Source organism: Oncorhynchus keta, chromosome 19, assembly GCF_023373465.1.
Source record: "Oncorhynchus keta strain PuntledgeMale-10-30-2019 chromosome 19, Oket_V2, whole genome shotgun sequence".
Taxonomy (NCBI): Eukaryota; Metazoa; Chordata; class Actinopteri; order Salmoniformes; family Salmonidae; genus Oncorhynchus; species Oncorhynchus keta.
The window spans coordinates 79239913-79257260 of record NC_068439.1 but is presented as its reverse complement, the minus strand read 5'-3'; the positions used below and the strand labels follow the sequence as shown (position 1 = coordinate 79257260).

The window sequence follows — 17348 nt, the reverse complement described above, 5'->3', positions numbered from 1 at the left end:
CTAGATAGGTCTATGTTCATATAGGAGTAGGTGTATCTAGATAGGTCTGTGTTCATAGGTGTATCTAGATAGGTCTATGTTCATATAGGAGTAGGTGTATCTAGATAGGTCTGTGTTCATAGGTGTATCTAGATAGGTCTATGTTCATATAGGAGTAGGTGTATCTAGATAGGTCTATGTTCATATAGGAGTAGGTGTATCTAGATAGGTCTATGTTCATATAGGAGTAGGTGTCTCTAGATAGGTCTATGTTCATATAGGAGTAGGTGTCTCTAGATAGGTCTATGTTCATATAGGAGTAGGTGTATCTAGATAGGTCTGTGTTCATAGGTGTATCTAGATAGGTCTATGTTCATATAGGAGTAGGTGTATCTAGATAGGTCTATGTTTATAGGTGTATCTAGATAGGTCTATGTTCATATAGGAGTAGGTGTATCTAGATAGGTCTATGTTCATATAGGAGTAGGTGTATCTAGATAGGTCTATGTTCATATAGGAGTAGGTGTATCTAGATAGGTCTATGTTCATATAGGAGTAGGTGTCTCTAGATAGGTCTATGTTCATATAGGAGTAGGTGTCTCTAGATAGGTCTATGTTCATAGGTGTATCTAGATAGGTCTATGTTCATATAGGAGTAGGTGTATCTAGATAGGTCTAAGTTCATAGGTGTATCTAGATAGGTCTAAGTTCATAGGTGTATCTAGATAGGTCTATGTTCATATAGGAGTAGGTGTATCTAGATAGGTCTAAGTTCATAGGTGTATCTAGATAGGTCTATGTTTATAGGTGTATCTAGATAGGTCTGTGTTTATATAGGAGTAGGTGTATCTAGATAGGTCTGTGTTCATATAGGAGTAGGTGTATCTAGATAGGTCCAAGTTCATAGGTGTATCTAGATAGGTCTATGTTTATAGGTGTATCTAGATAGGTCTATGTTTATAGGTGTATCTAGATAGGTCCAAGTTCATAGGTGTATCTAGATAAGTCTATGTTCATATAGGAGTAGGTGTATCTAGATAGGTCTATGTTCATAGGTGTATCTAGATAAGTCTATGTTCATATATGAGTAGGTGTCTCTAGATAGGTCTATGTTCATATATGAGTAGGTGTCTCTAGATAGGTCTATGTTCATATATGAGTAGGTGTCTCTAGATAGGTCTATGTTCATATATGAGTAGGTGTCTCTAGATAGGTCTATGTTCATAGGTGTATCTAGATAAGTCTATGTTCATATATGAGTAGGTGTCTCTAGATAGGTCTATGTTCATATATGAGTAGGTGTCTCTAGATAGGTCTATGTTCATATATGAGTAGGTGTATCTAGATAGGTCTATGTTTATATATGAGTAGGTGTCTCTAGATAGGTCTATGTTCATATATGAGTAGGTGTATCTAGATAGGTCTATGTTCATAGGTGTCTCTAGATAGGTCTATGTTCATAGGTGTATCTAGATAGGTCTATGTTCATATATGAGTAGGTGTCTCTAGATAGGTCTATGTTCATATATGAGTAGGTGTATCTAGATAGGTCTATGTTCATATATGAGTAGGTGTATCTAGATAGGTCTATGTTCATAGGTGTATCTAGATAGGTCTATGTTCATAGGTGTATCTAGATAGGTCTATGTTCATATATGAGTAGGTGTCTCTAGATAGGTCTATGTTCATATATGAGTAGGTGTCTCTAGATAGGTCTATGTTCATATAGGAGTAGGTGTATCTAGATAGGTCTATGTTCATAGGTGTATCTAGATAAGTCTATGTTCATATATGAGTAGGTGTCTCTAGATAGGTCTATGTTCATATAGGAGTAGGTGTCTCTAGATAGGTCTATGTTCATATAGGAGTAGGTGTATCTAGATAGGTCTAAGTTCATAGGTGTATCTAGATAGGTCTATGTTCATATAGGAGTAGGTGTATCTAGATAGGTCTATGTTCATATAGGAGTAGGTGTATCTAGATAGGTCTATGTTCATATAGGAGTAGGTGTATCTAGATAGGTCTGTGTTTATAGGTGTATCTAGATAGGTCTATGTTCATATAGGAGTAGGTGTATCTAGATAGGTCTATGTTCATAGGTGTATCTAGATAGGTCTATGTTCATAGGTGTATCTAGATAGGTCTATGTTCATAGGTGTATCTAGATAGGTCTATGTTTATAGGTGTATCTAGATAGGTCTAAGTTCATAGGTGTATCTAGATAGGTCTAAGTTCATAGGTGTATCTAGATAGGTCTATGTTCATATAGGAGTAGGTGTCTCTAGATAGGTCTATGTTCATATAGGAGTAGGTGTATCTAGATAGGTCTATGTTCATATAGGAGTAGGTGTATCTAGATAGGTCTATGTTTATAGGTGTATCTAGATAGGTCTATGTTCATATAGGAGTAGGTGTCTCTAGATAGGTCTATGTTCATATAGGAGTAGGTGTATCTAGATAGGTCTATGTTCATAGGTGTATCTAGATAGGTCTATGTTCATAGGTGTATCTAGATAGGTCTATGTTCATAGGTGTATCTAGATAGGTCTGTGTTCATATAGGAGTAGGTGTATCTAGATAGGTCTATGTTCATATAGGAGTAGGTGTATCTAGATAGGTCTATGTTTATATGTGTCTCTAGATAAGTCTATGTTCATATAGGAGTAGGTGTATCTAGATAGGTCTATGTTTATATGTGTCTCTAGATAAGTCTATGTTCATATAGGAGTAGGTGTATCTAGATAGGTCTATGTTCATAGGTGTATCTAGATAAGTCTATGTTCATATATGAGTAGGTGTCTCTAGATAGGTCTATGTTCATATATGAGTAGGTGTCTCTAGATAGGTCTATGTTCATATATGAGTAGGTGTCTCTAGATAGGTCTATGTTCATATATGAGTAGGTGTCTCTAGATAGGTCTATGTTCATAGGTGTATCTAGATAAGTCTATGTTCATATATGAGTAGGTGTCTCTAGATAGGTCTATGTTCATATATGAGTAGGTGTCTCTAGATAGGTCTATGTTCATATATGAGTAGGTGTATCTAGATAGGTCTATGTTTATATATGAGTAGGTGTCTCTAGATAGGTCTATGTTCATATATGAGTAGGTGTATCTAGATAGGTCTATGTTCATAGGTGTCTCTAGATAGGTCTATGTTCATAGGTGTATCTAGATAGGTCTATGTTCATATATGAGTAGGTGTCTCTAGATAGGTCTATGTTCATATATGAGTAGGTGTCTCTAGATAGGTCTATGTTCATATATGAGTAGGTGTATCTAGATAGGTCTATGTTCATAGGTGTATCTAGATAGGTCTATGTTCATAGGTGTATCTAGATAGGTCTATGTTCATATATGAGTAGGTGTCTCTAGATAGGTCTATGTTCATATATGAGTAGGTGTCTCTAGATAGGTCTATGTTCATATAGGAGTAGGTGTATCTAGATAGGTCTATGTTCATAGGTGTATCTAGATAAGTCTATGTTCATATATGAGTAGGTGTCTCTAGATAGGTCTATGTTCATATAGGAGTAGGTGTATCTAGATAGGTCTATGTTCATAGGTGTATCTAGATAGGTCTATGTTCATAGGTGTATCTAGATAGGTCTATGTTCATATAGGAGTAGGTGTATCTAGATAGGTCTAAGTTCATAGGTGTATCTAGATAGGTCTATGTTTATAGGTGTATCTAGATAGGTCTAAGTTCATAGGTGTATCTAGATAGGTCTATGTTTATAGGTGTATCTAGATAGGTCTATGTTTATAGGTGTATCTAGATAGGTCCAAGTTCATAGGTGTATCTAGATAGGTCTATGTTCATATAGGAGTAGGTGTATCTAGATAGGTCTATGTTTATATATGAGTAGGTGTATCTAGATAGGTCTATGTTCATATAGGAGTAGGTGTATCTAGATAGGTCTATGTTCATAGTAGGTGTATCTAGATAGGTCTATGTTCATATAGGAGTAGGTGTCTCTAGATAGGTCTATGTTCATATAGGAGTAGGTGTATCTAGATAGGTCTATGTTCATATAGGAGTAGGTGTATCTAGATAGGTCTATGTTCATATAGGAGTAGGTGTATCTAGATAGGTCTATGTTCATAGGTGTATCTAGATAGGTCTATGTTCATATAGGAGTAGGTGTATCTAGATAGGTCTATGTTCATATAGGAGTAGGTGTATCTAGATAGGTCTATGTTTATAGGTGTATCTAGATAGGTCTAAGTTCATAGGTGTATCTAGATAGGTCTATGTTCATATAGGAGTAGGTGTATCTAGATAGGTCTATGTTCATATAGGAGTAGGTGTCTCTAGATAGGTCTATGTTCATATAGGAGTAGGTGTCTCTAGATAGGTCTATGTTCATATAGGAGTAGGTGTCTCTAGATAGGTCTATGTTCATATAGGAGTAGGTGTATCTAGATAGGTCTATGTTCATATAGGAGTAGGTGTATCTAGATAGGTCTATGTTCATATAGGAGTAGGTGTCTCTAGATAGGTCTATGTTCATATAGGAGTAGGTGTATCTAGATAGGTCTATGTTCATAGGTGTATCTAGATAGGTCTGTGTTCATATAGGAGTAGGTGTATCTAGATAGGTCTATGTTCATATAGGAGTAGGTGTATCTAGATAGGTCTATGTTCATATAGGAGTAGGTGTATCTAGATAGGTCTATGTTCATATAGGAGTAGGTGTATCTAGATAGGTCTATGTTCATATAGGAGTAGGTGTATCTAGATAGGTCTATGTTCATATAGGAGTAGGTGTATCTAGATAGGTCTATGTTCATATAGGAGTAGGTGTATCTAGATAGGTCTATGTTCATATAGGAGTAGGTGTATCTAGATAGGTCTGTGTTCATATAGGAGTAGGTGTATCTAGATAGGTCTATGTTCATATATGAGTAGGTGTCTCTAGATAGGTCTATGTTCATATAGGAGTAGGTGTATGTTTTAACAGTAAGGCCCAAGGAGGTGTGGTATATGGCCAATATAGCACGGCTAAGAACTGTTTTCAGGCACGACGCAACAGTCCTTAGCCGTGCAATATTGGCCATATACCACAAACCCTCAGGTGCCTTATTGCGATTATTAAACTTGTTAACAACATAATTAGAAAAGTACAAAAATATTGTTTTGTCATACCCGATATACCACGGCTTTCAGCCAATCAACATTCAGGGCTCGAACCAACCAGTTTATAAATGACTTTAAACTACCCAACATCTCACATGCACCAACTGTGAGGACTGGTGATAGGGAACTACACCAATGGGTTCTACTCTCTTTCCCCCAGTGTATAATGTTTTTTATAATATAACCCATAGTGCATTACATCGGGCGGTGTTTCCCAACTCCAGTCCTCCAGCAACCCCAACAGCTCTCCCCCCAACAGCTCTCCCACCAACAGCTCTCCCCCCAACAGCTCTCCCCCAACAGCTCTCCCCCCAACAGCTCTCCCACCAACAGCTCTTCCACCAACAGCTCTCCCCCCAACAGCTCTCCCACCAATAGCTCTCCCCCCACCAACAGCTCTCCCCCAACAGCTCTCCCCCAACAGCTCTCCCCCCCCACACAGCTCTCCCCCAACAGCTCTCCCAGCTCTCCCCCAACAGCTCTCCCACCAACAGCTCTCCCCCCAACAGCTCTCCCACCAACAGCTCTCCCCCAACAGCTCTCCCAGCTCTCCCCCAACAGCTCTCCCCCAACAGCTCTCCCCCAACAGCTCTCCCACCAACAGCTCTCCCCCAACAGCTCTCCCCCAACAGCTCTCCCCCAACAGCTCTCCCCCAACAGCTCTCCCCCCAACAGCTCTCCCCCCAACAGCTCTCCCACCAACAGCTCTCCCACCAACAGCTCTCCCCCAACAGCTCTCCCCCAACAGCTCTCCCCCAACAGCTCTCCACCAACAGCTCCCACCAACAGCTCTCCCAGCTCTCCCCCAACAGCTCTCCCACCAACAGCTCTCCCCCAACAGCTCTCCCCCAACAGCTCTCCCACCAACAGCTCTCCCCCAACAGCTCTCCCAGCTCTCCCCCAACAGCTCTCCCCCAACAGCTCTCCCACCAACAGCTCTCCCCCAACAGCTCTCCCACCAACAGCTCTCCCCCAACAGCTCTCCCCCAACAGCTCTCCCCCAACAGCTCTCCCCCAACAGCTCCCCCAACAGCTCTCCCCCAACAGCTCTCCCCCCCCCAACAGCTCTCCCCCAACAGCTCTCCCACCAACAGCTCTCTCCCCCAACAGCTCTCCCCCAACAGCTCTCTCCCCCAACAGCTCTCCCCCACCAACAGCTCTCGCACCAACAGCCTCCCCCAACCTCCCACCAACAGCTCTCCCCCAACAGCTCTCCCCCAGCTCTCCCACAGCTCTCCCACCAACAGCTCTCCCCCAACAGCTCTCCCCCAACAGCTCTCCCCCAACAGCTCTCCCCCAACAGCTCTCCCCTCAGCTCTCCCCCAACAGCTCTCCCACCAACAGCTCTCCCACCAACAGCTCTCCCAGCTCTCCCCCAACAGCTCTCCCACCAACAGCTCTCCCAGTTGAGAAGCACTGATATCGACTGATCCAATATCCACATCAGCATGTAGAACTCCCAAGTGGTATGACAGTAGGGAAACTACTGCAGCCCGTCTTTTCTTCCTTAATTATCAAATCCCTCTCTCCCATTGGTCAATCTCACCTGTAGAACCTCTGTCGGACCCACCCCCTTCCTCTACTCTCGGCCAATTTGGTGTGGACTTGCCGCTAGCCCCTCCTTCTCCCACCACCTGCCGCTCCGTAGATAAAGGAGAGTGTTGTCTGCGTTCTCCGAACCTAGAACACACACACACACACACACACACACACACACACACAGAGAGAGAGAGAGAGAAGGAAAAACAGCCACACAAAAACTCAGCAACTTGTGGTCAAGCGCATTGAAAGTCCATGTAATTTAGCGAACATCAAGTCGCCCACAGAACAGCAGCTGTTTCCCATCAACTACCACATGTGTTGGCCATAGATTCATAGATGCATAGATGCAGGAGTAGAAAGAAAAATGAGGAAGGAAATAAATAGAAAGTAAATTGAAAAGCAGGGTTGTGGGCGGAAGCTGCTTCCGTTGCACGGACTGGGTCATGGGTAATGTATCAAAAAGTACACTATTCCTTATATAGGGCACTAATGGTATAGCGCACTAATGGTGTAAGGCACTAATGTTGTAGGGCACTAATGGTATAGGGCACTAATGGTGTAAGGCACTAATGTTGTAGGGCACTAATGGTATAGGGCACTAATGGTATAGGGCACTAATGGTATAGGGCACTAATGGTATAGGGCACTAATGGTGTAGGGCACTAATGGTGTAGGGCACTAATGGTATAGGGCACTAATGGTATAGCGCACTAATGGTGTAGGGCACTAATGGTATAGGGCACTAATGGTATAGGGCACTAATGGTATAGGGCACTAATGGTGTAGGGCACTAATGGTATAGGGCACTAATGGTGTAGGGCACTAATGGTATTGGGCACTAATGGTATAGGGCACTAATGGTATAGGGCACTAATGGTAATAGGGCACTAATGGTATAGGGCACTAATGGTATAGGGCACTAATGGTATAGGGCACTAATGGTATAGGGCACTAGGGCACTAATGGTGTAGGGCACTAATGGTATAGGGCACTAATGGTATAGGGCACTAATGGTATAGGGCACTAATGGTATAGGGCACTAATGGTATAGGGCACTAATGGTATAGGGCACTAATGGTATAGGGCACTAATGGTATAGGGCACTAATGGTATAGGGCACTAATGGTATAGGGCACTAATGGTATAGGGCACTAATGGTATAGGGCACTAATGGTATAGGGCACTAATGGTATAGGGCACTAATGGTATAGGGCACTAATGGTATAGGGCACTAATGGTATAGGGCACTAATGGTATAGGGCACTAATGGTATAGGGCACTAATGGTATAGGGCACTAATGGTATAGGGCACTAATGGTATAGGGCACTAATGGTGTAGGGCACTAATGGTATAGGGCACTAATGGTATAGGGCACTAATGGTATAGGGCACTATAGGGCACTAATGGTATAGGGCACTAATGGTATAGGGCACTAATGGTATAGGGCACTAATGGTATAGGGCACTAATGGTATAGGGCACTAATGGTATAGGGCACTAATGGTATAGGGCACTAATGGTGTAGGGCACTAATGGTATAGGGCACTAATGGTATAGGGCACTAATGGTATAGGGCACTAATGGTGTAGGGCACTAATGGTATAGGGCACTAATGGTATAGGGCACTAATGGTATAGGGCACTAATGGTATAGGGCACTAATGGTATAGGGCACTAATGGTATAGGGCACTAATGGTGTAGGGCACTAATGGTGTAGGGCACTAATGGTATAGGGCACTAATGGTGTAGGGCACTAATGGTATAGGGCACTAATGGTATAGGGCACTAATGGTATAGGGCACTAATGGTATAGGGCACTAATGGTGTAGGGCACTAATGGTGTAGGGCACTAATGGTGTAGGGCACTAATGGTATAGGGCACTAATGGTATAGGGCACTAATGGTGTAGGGCACTAATGGTGTAGGGCACTAATGGTATAGGGCACTAATGGTATAGGGCACTAATGGTATAGGGCACTAATGGTATAGGGCACTAATGGTATAGGGCACTAATGGTATAGGGCACTAATGGTATAGGGCACTAATGGTATAGGGCACTAATGGTATAGGGCACTAATGGTGTAGATATCAAGCTGATCCTAACTTTTATAGACCTCTTTCTATTTTGTCCTGTTTATCAAAAGTGTCGGAAAAAGTTGTCAAAAAAAGTTCTCTCTGGTTTCCGCTCAGGTTATGGACGTGTCACTGCAACCTTAAAGGTCCTCAATGATGTCACCATTGCCCTTGATCCTCAGCAATATTGTTCTGCTATTTTTCAGTGGCCTGGCCAAAGCTTTTGATACGGTAGACCTTTCCATTCTTGTGGACCGGTTAAGGAGTATTGGTGTCTCTGAGGGGTCTTTGGCCTGGTTTGCTAACTACCTCTCTCAAAGAGTGCAGTGTATAAAGTCAGAACATCTGCTGTCTCAGCCACTGCCTGTCACCAAGGGAGTACCTCAAGGCTCAATCCTAGGCCCTACGCTCTTCTCAATTTACATCAACAACATAGCTCAGGCAGTAGGAAGCTCTCTCATCCATTTATATGCAGATGATACAGTCTTATGATCAGCTGGCCCCTCCCAGGATTTTGTGTTAAATGCTCAACCACAAAGCTTTCTTAATGTCCAACAAGCTTTCTCTGCCCTTAACCTTGTTCTGAACACCTCCAAAACAAAGGTAATGTGGTTTGGAAGAAGAGTGCCCCTCTCCCCACAGGTGTGATTACTACCTCTGAGGGTTTAGAGTTTGAGGTAGTCACCTCATACAAGTACTTGGGAGTATGGCTAGATGGTGCACTGTCTTTCTCTCAGCACATATCAAAGCTGCAGGCTAAAGCTAAATCTAGACTTGGTTTCCTCTATCGTAATCACTCCTCTTTCACCCCAGCTGCCAAACTAACCCTGATTCAGATGACCATCCTATCCATGCTAGATTACGGAGAGGTAATTTATAGATCAGCAGGTAAGGGTGCTCTCGAACGGCTAGATGTTCTTTACAATTCGGCCATCAGATTTGTCACCAATGCTCCTTATAGGACACATCACTTCACTCTATACTCCTCTGTAAACTGGTCATCTCTGTATACCCGTCGCAAGACCCACTGGTTGATGCTTATTTATAAAACCCTCTTAGGCCTCACTCCCCCCTCCCTATCTGAGATATCTACTGCAGCCCTCGTCCTCCACATACAACACGCATTCTGCCAGTCACATTGTGTTAAAGGTCCCCAAAGCACACACATCCCTGGGTCACTCTTCTTTTCAGTTCGCTGCAGCTAGCGACTGGAACGAGCTACAACAAAGACTCAAACTGGACAGTTTTATCTCCATCTCTTCATTCAAAGACTCAATCATGGACACTCTGACTGACAGTTGTGGCTGTTTTGAGTGATGTATTGTTGTCTCTACCTTCTTGCCCTTTGTGCTGTTGTCTGTGCCCAATAATGTTTGTACCATGTTGTACTGCTACCATGTTGTGTTGCTACCATGTTGTGTTGTTATGTTGTGTTGCTACCATGTTGTGTTGTCATGTGTTGCTGCCTTGCTATGTTGTTGTCTTTAGGTCTCTCTTTATGTCGTGATGTGTGTTTTGTCCTGTATTTATTTATTTTTAAACATTTAATCCCCCGTCTCCTCAGGAGATCTTTAGCCTTTTTGGTAGGACGTCATTTTTAATAAGAATTTGTTCTTAACCGACTTGTCTAGTTAAATAAAGGTTAAATAAAAATAAGATAAAGAGAGAGAGAGAGAAACAAAAAGGGTGTTAAGTGGTTGCCGGGTGTTAAGTGGTTGCCGGGTGTTAAGTGGTTGCCGGGTGTTAAGTGGTTGCCGGGTGTTAACATGCTACAGGTGACCAACACTCTGCCCATCTCTTACCCCTCAGGCATAGACTTCTGAGTCCTCCAGTGCTGTGAGGTGTCAGTGGAGCAGGAGAGGTTGGAGGGGGAAGATCGGTTGTGAGGAGAACGGCCCAGAGCCAGAGAGGAGGTTACGGCATAGTTCTCACTGCCCGGAGACATTCTGGAGGGGGGTTAGCAGAGAAGAAGAAGCATTACGTTAATCAATTAGGAGAGAGAAGACATTAATCCTCTCAACTTTGTCCCTCTTCCCAAATTCAAACTTTATTGACATCAAGGGAGCAATCTAAGGTTGACAAAGCAGCAATATTTTATTTGACGGAAATCACAAGTCCACACACAAGTCCTCCTCACCCCCCTTCTCCTCTCCCCTCCCTCCCTCCCCTTCTCCTCTCCCCTCCCTCCCTCCTCCCTCCCTCCTCCTCTCCCTCCCTCCCTCCCTCCCTCCTCCTCTCCCTCCCCTTCCCTTCCCTCTCCCTCCCCTTCCCTTCTCCTCTCCCCTCCCCTTCCCTTCTCCTGTCCCCTCCCTTTCTCCTCTCCCCTACCTCTTGGTATCCAGCGGCCGTCCATCACTACTAACACTGCGTGGTATAGCAGCGTTTCTCTCTGGGCGTTCAGCAGACAGAGTCTTCCCCCCAGAGCTCCCCAGGCTGACGGCCCGGTTGGGGGTGTGCGGCTGGGGGGAGGCCGTCAGGGACTGCTGGGGACTACTGGAGGTTCTCTGCCACTTGTTGTCTTTGCTGCGGAACGGGAACTTGTAGTCAAACGAACCACTCTCACCACTGCCCTTATACTCAACCACTGGCATACGGTAGAGCTCAGAGCAACCTCTGTGGAGAGAGAGGGAGAGGGAGAGAGGGAGAGGAAGAGAGAGGGAGAGAGGGAGAGACGACGAGAGGAGGAGAGGAAGAGAGAGGACAAGAGGACGAGAGAGGGAGAGGACGAGAGAGGGGGAGGAAGAGAGGAAGAGAGAGGGAGAGGAAGAGAGCGAGAAGGAAGAGTGAGGGAGAGAAAGAGAGGGAGGAGGGAGAGGAAGGGAGATCGTGGGGAGGAAGGGAGAGGGTGGGGGAGGAAGAGAGGGTGGAAGAGAGAGAGGGGAGAGAAAGAGAGGGAGGGAGAGAAAGAGAGGGAGGGAGGGAGAGGAAGGGAGAGGAAGTGAGGGAGGAAGGGAGAGGAAGCGAGGGAGGGAGAGAAAGAGAGGGAGGGAGTGAGAGGGAGAGAAAGAGAGGAGGGAGGACGAGAGGGAGAGAGAGGAAAAGAGAGGGGGTTAGAAGCACAGATCACACACACACACACACACACACACACACACACACACACACACGGCTGACATGATGATGACCTCATAATCACCAGTCTGACCGTGACTGACATCACACACTCCAACCCCTTAGACAAACACACACACACCTGCGTGGGGTAGCGTCTTCGTGTGGCGGGATGATGACTACCCTGACGGTGACCGACGTCCTCAGCAGGTCTATCATCTGTTCGTGGGTCAGTGTCGCCACGGCAACCTTGACAGAATATTTCATTTTAAAAAGGTGACGTTTCATGGCATACCAATAATATACTGTCGGGTATCAATAGCAGCAAATCATTTGATGCAATTTCAGAGTAATTAAAATAAACACAAGAATTATCCACACAATGAAATCTACAAGTTTAAATGAAAGTTTAAATGTACCTTGCAGATTTCGACCAATCGGCTGCCCTGCCTCAGCCCCGCCTGCCAGGCGTACCCGTACGACTCCACCTCTGCCACGATGCCCTCGTAGTTGACATGGAAACCCAGCTGGCCCAGCCCGTTACGCCGTAGTGTCATCTCAGACGTCTCACAACCCTTAGTCAGGTACTGGTGGGGAGCGAGGGAGGGGCCGAGGGAGGGAGGGAGGGATGGAGGGAGGGAGGGATCGAGGGAGGGAGGGATCAAGGGAGGGAGGGATCGAGGGAGGGAGGGACCGAGGGAGGGAGGGATCAAGGGAGGGATCGAGTGAGGGAGGGATCGAGGGAGGGAGGGATCAAGGGAGGGATCGAGTGAGGGAGGGATCGAGGGAGGGTGGGAGGGATCGAGGGAGGGAGGGAGGGAGGGATCGAGGGAGGGAGGGAGGGATCAAGGGAGGGAGGGAGGGATCGAGTGAGGGAGGGATCGAGTGAGGGAGGGATCGAGTGAGCGAGGGGCCGAGGGGAGGGGGATCGGGAGGGAGGGATCGAGGGAGGGGAGGGATCGAGGGAGGGAGGGAGGGATCGAGGGAGGGAGGGAGGGATCGAGGGATCAAGGGAGGGAGGGATCAAGGGAGGGAGGGATCGAGTGAGGGAGGGATCGAGGGAGGGTGGGAGGGATCGAGGGAGGGATCGAGGGAGGGAGGGATCGAGGGAGGGAGGGATCGAGGGGAGGGAATCGAGGGAGGGAGGGATCGAGGGAGTGAATCGAGGGGGGTGGGATCAAGGGAGGGAGGGATCAGGGAGGGAGGGAGGGAGGGGGATCGAGTGAGGGAGGGATCGAGTGAGGGAGGGATCGAGTGAGGGAGGGATCGAGGGTTCGAGGGAGGGAATCGAGGGAGGGAGGGATCGAGGGAGGGAATCGCGGGGGGATCGAGGGGGGATCGAGGAGGGGATCGAGGGGGGGATCGAGGAGGGGATCGAGAGGGGAGGGATCGAGGGGAAGGTGGGAGGGATCGAGGGAAGGTGGGAGGGATCGAGGGAAGGTGGGAGGGATCGAGGGAAGGTGGGAGGGATGAGGGAGGGAGGGATCGAGGGGGGGTTCGAGGGGGGGGTTCGAGGGGGGGGGATCAAGGGAGGGAGGGATCAAGGGAGGGAGGGAGGGATCGAGTGAGGGAGGGATCGAGTGAGGGAGGGATCGAGGGAGGGAGGGATCGAGGGAGGGAGGGATCGAGGGAGGGAGGGATCGAGAGAGGAGGGATCGAGAGAGGGAGGGAGGGATCGAGGGAGGGAGGGAATCGAGGGAGGGAGGGATCGAGGGAGGGAATCGAGGGGGGGATCGAGGGGGGGATTGAGGGGGGGATCGAGGGGGGAAGGGGGGAGAGAAGAGAGTGATTAGTTCTTGTTTATCTTAGTTGTTATTACCCACACACACTATAGTGACACTCCAACACACACACACAATATATACTCTCACAAACAGACACATAAAGACACACTTTCACTCTTTACATAAGCTGCTGCTACTCTGTTTATTATCCTGATTGACTAGTCACTTTTACCCCTACCTAGATGTACATATTACCACAATTCAATGAAATACTTGTACTTCTGCACATTGACTCGGTATTGGTACTCCTCGTACAAAGCCTCGATATTGTTATTTTTTTTGTGTTAATAATTCTGGCCACTTTTTTATTTATTTAATTTATAATTTTTTTAAAACTCTGCTTTGTTGGTTAAGGGCTTGTAAGTTTTCATTTCAGGGTAAAGTCAACACCTGGTTGGATTCGGGCTCGTGTGACTAACAGAATTTGATTTGGAGATTCAAGACCTGTCCGTTAGTATAAAAGAAGGTCTTCAGACAGGTCACTAACTGGGGGTGCAGTAGAAATGGAGTGTGTGTGTGCGTGTGTGTGTGTGCGTGTGTGCGTGTGCGTGTGGTTTTCTTTAGTCGGGGACAGGAATGAGGGCTCTTAAGCTAAAGAGGAACTGGCACTATAAATACAGCTAGCTAAGGGCCCCGTGACAGACGACTGGCCACACACAACGTTACGTTATTCTATGGTGACCTAAAATTAATTTCCTTTGAAAATCCTATTTTTCTCTCTCTCCCTCTCTCTCATGAATAAGTTATTGAGTAGACATACCTAGCTGCTTTGAAAAGACAGGGACTGTTTTGAGGCAGATAGAGACTGTTTTGAGGCGGATAGAGACTGTTTTGAGGCGGATAGAGACTGTTTTGAGGCGGATAGAGACTGTTTTGAGGCGGATAGGGACTGTTGTGAGGCGGATAGAGACTGTTGTGAGGCGGACAGGGACTGTTGTGAGGCGGACAGGGACTGTTGTGAGGCGGACAGGGACTGTTGTGAGGCGGACAGGGACTGTTTCGAGGCGGACAGGGACTGTTTCGAGGCGGACAGGGACTGTTGTGAGGCGGACAGGGACTGTTTCGAGGCGGACAGGGACTGTTTCGAGGCGGACAGGGACTGTTTCGAGGCGGACAGGGACTGTTTCGAGGCGGACAGGGACTGTTGTGAGGCGGACAGGGACTGTTGTGAGGCGGACAGGGACTGTTGTGAGGCGGACAGGGACTGTTGTGAGGCGGACAGGGACTGTTGTGAGGCGGACAGGGACTGTTGTGAGGCGGACAGGGACTGTTGTGAGGCGGACAGGGACTGTTTAGAGGCGGATAGGGACTGTTTAGAGGCGGACAGGGACTGTTTAGAGGCGGATAGGGAGTACATAGTGGTTCTTCATGCTTTCTGCAGTCCCGCCCCCTTTCGGAAAAGCTGACCACGACTCCATTTTGCTGATCCCTGCCTACAGGCAGAAATTAAAACAAGAGGCTCCCACGCTGAGGTCTGTCCAACGCTGGTCAGACCAAGCTGACTCTACACTCCAAGACTGCTTCCATCACGTGGACTGGGACATGTTTCGTATTGCGTCAGATGGGAATATTGACGAATACGCTGATTCGGTGTGCGAGTTCATTAGAACGTGCGTCGAAGATGTCGTTCCCATAGCAACGATAAAAACATTCCCTAACCAGAAACCGTGGATTGATGGCAGCATTCGTGTGAAACTGAAAGCGCGAACCACTGCTTTTAATCAGGGCAAGGTGTCTGGCAACATGACTGAATACAAACAGTGCAGCTATTCCCTCCGCAAGGCTATTAAACAAGCTAAGCGTCAGTACAGAGACAAAGTGGAATCTCAATTCAACGGCTCAGACACAAGAGGCATGTGGCAGGGTCTACAGTCAATCACGGACTACAAGATGAAATCCAGCCCAGTCACGGACCAGGATGTCTTGCTCCCAGGCAGACTAAATAACTTTTTTGCCCGCTTTGAGGACAATACAGTGCCACTGACACGGCCTGCAACGGAAACATGCGGTCTCTCCTTCACTGCAGCCGAGGTGAGTAAGACATTTAAACATGTTAACCCTCGCAAGGCTGCAGGCCCAGACGGCATCCCCAGCCGCGCCCTCAGAGCATGCGCAGACCAGCTGGCCGGTGTGTTTACGGACATATTCAATCAATCCCTATACCAGTCTGCTGTTCCCACATGCTTCAAGAGGGCCACCATTGTTCCTGTTCCCAAGAAAGCTAAGGTAACTGAGCTAAACGACTACCGCCCGTAGCACTCACTTCCGTCATCATGAAGTGCTTTGAGAGACTAGTCAAGGACCATATCACCTCCACCCTACCTGACACCCTAGACCCACTCCAATTTGCTTACCGCCCAAATAGGTCCACAACGATGCAATCTCAACCACACTGCACACTGCCTAACCCACCTGGACAAGAGGAATACCTATGTGAGAATGCTGTTCATCACTACAGCTCGGCATTCAACACCATAGTACCCTCCAAGCTCGTCATCAAGCTCGAGACCCTGGGTCTCGACCCCGCCCTGTGCAACTGGGTACTGGACTTCCTGACGGGCCGCCCCCAGGTGGTGAAAACAACATCTCCTCCCCGCTGATCCTCAACACGGGGGCCCCAAGGGTGCGTTCTGAGTCCTCTCCTGTACTCCCTGTTCACCCACGAAACGCCTCCAACTCAATCATCAAGTTTGCGGACGACACAACAGTGGTAGGCTTGATTGAAACGGCCTACAGGGAGGAGGTGAGGGCCCTCGGAGTGTGGTGTCAGGAAAATAACCTCACACTCAACGTCAACAAAACTAAGGAGATGATTGTGGACTTCAGGAAACAGCAGAGGGAACACCCCCTATCCACATCGATGGAACAGTAGTGGAGAGGGTAGCTAGTTTTAAGTTCCTCGGCATACACATCACAGACAAACTGAATTGGTCCACTCACACTGACAGCCGTGAAGAAAGCGCCTATTCAACCTCAGGAGGCTGAAGAAATTCGGCTTGTCACCAAAAGCACCCTTCTACAGATGCACAATCGAGAGCATCCCGGGCTGAAGTGCTCCGCCCTCAACCGTAAGGCTCTCCAGAGGGTAGTGAGGACTGCAAGCATCCGGGGGCAAACTACCTGCCCTCCAGGACACCTACACCCGTTGTTACAGGAAGGCCATAAAGATCATCAAGGACATCAACCACCGAACCACTGCCTGTTCACCCCGCTATCATCCAGAAGGCGAGGTCAGTACAGGTGCATCAAAGCTGGGACCGAGAGACTGAAAAACAGCTTCTATCTCAAGGCCATCAGACTGTTAAACAGCCACCACTAACAGTGAGTGGCCTGCCAACACACTGTCATTGACACTGACCCAACTCCAGCCATTTTAATAATGGGAATTGATGGGAATTATGTAAATATATCACTAGCCACTTTAAACAATGCTACCTTATATAATGTTACTTACCCTACATTATTCATCTCATATGCATATGTATATACTGTACTGTACATCATCGACTGCATCCTTATGTAACACATGTATCACTAGCCACTTTAACTATGCCACTTTGTTTACTTTGTCTACACACTCATCTCATATGTATATACTGTACTCGATACCATCTACTGTATGCTGCTCTGTACCATCACTCATTCATATATCCTTATGTACATATTCCTTATCCCCTTACACTGTGTATAAGACAGTAGTTTTGGAATTGTTAGTTAGATTACTTGTTGGTTATCACTGCATTGTCGGAACTAGAAGCACAAGCATTTCGCTACACT

The 17348-nt window shown here is 46.7% G+C and overlaps 1 pseudogene; it reads right to left on the bottom strand.

The window, feature by feature from the left end:
* The window catches only part of LOC118376513 (signal-induced proliferation-associated 1-like protein 1), a 417378-nt pseudogene that overhangs the window by 191273 nt on the left and 208757 nt on the right, over positions 1-17348 (bottom strand).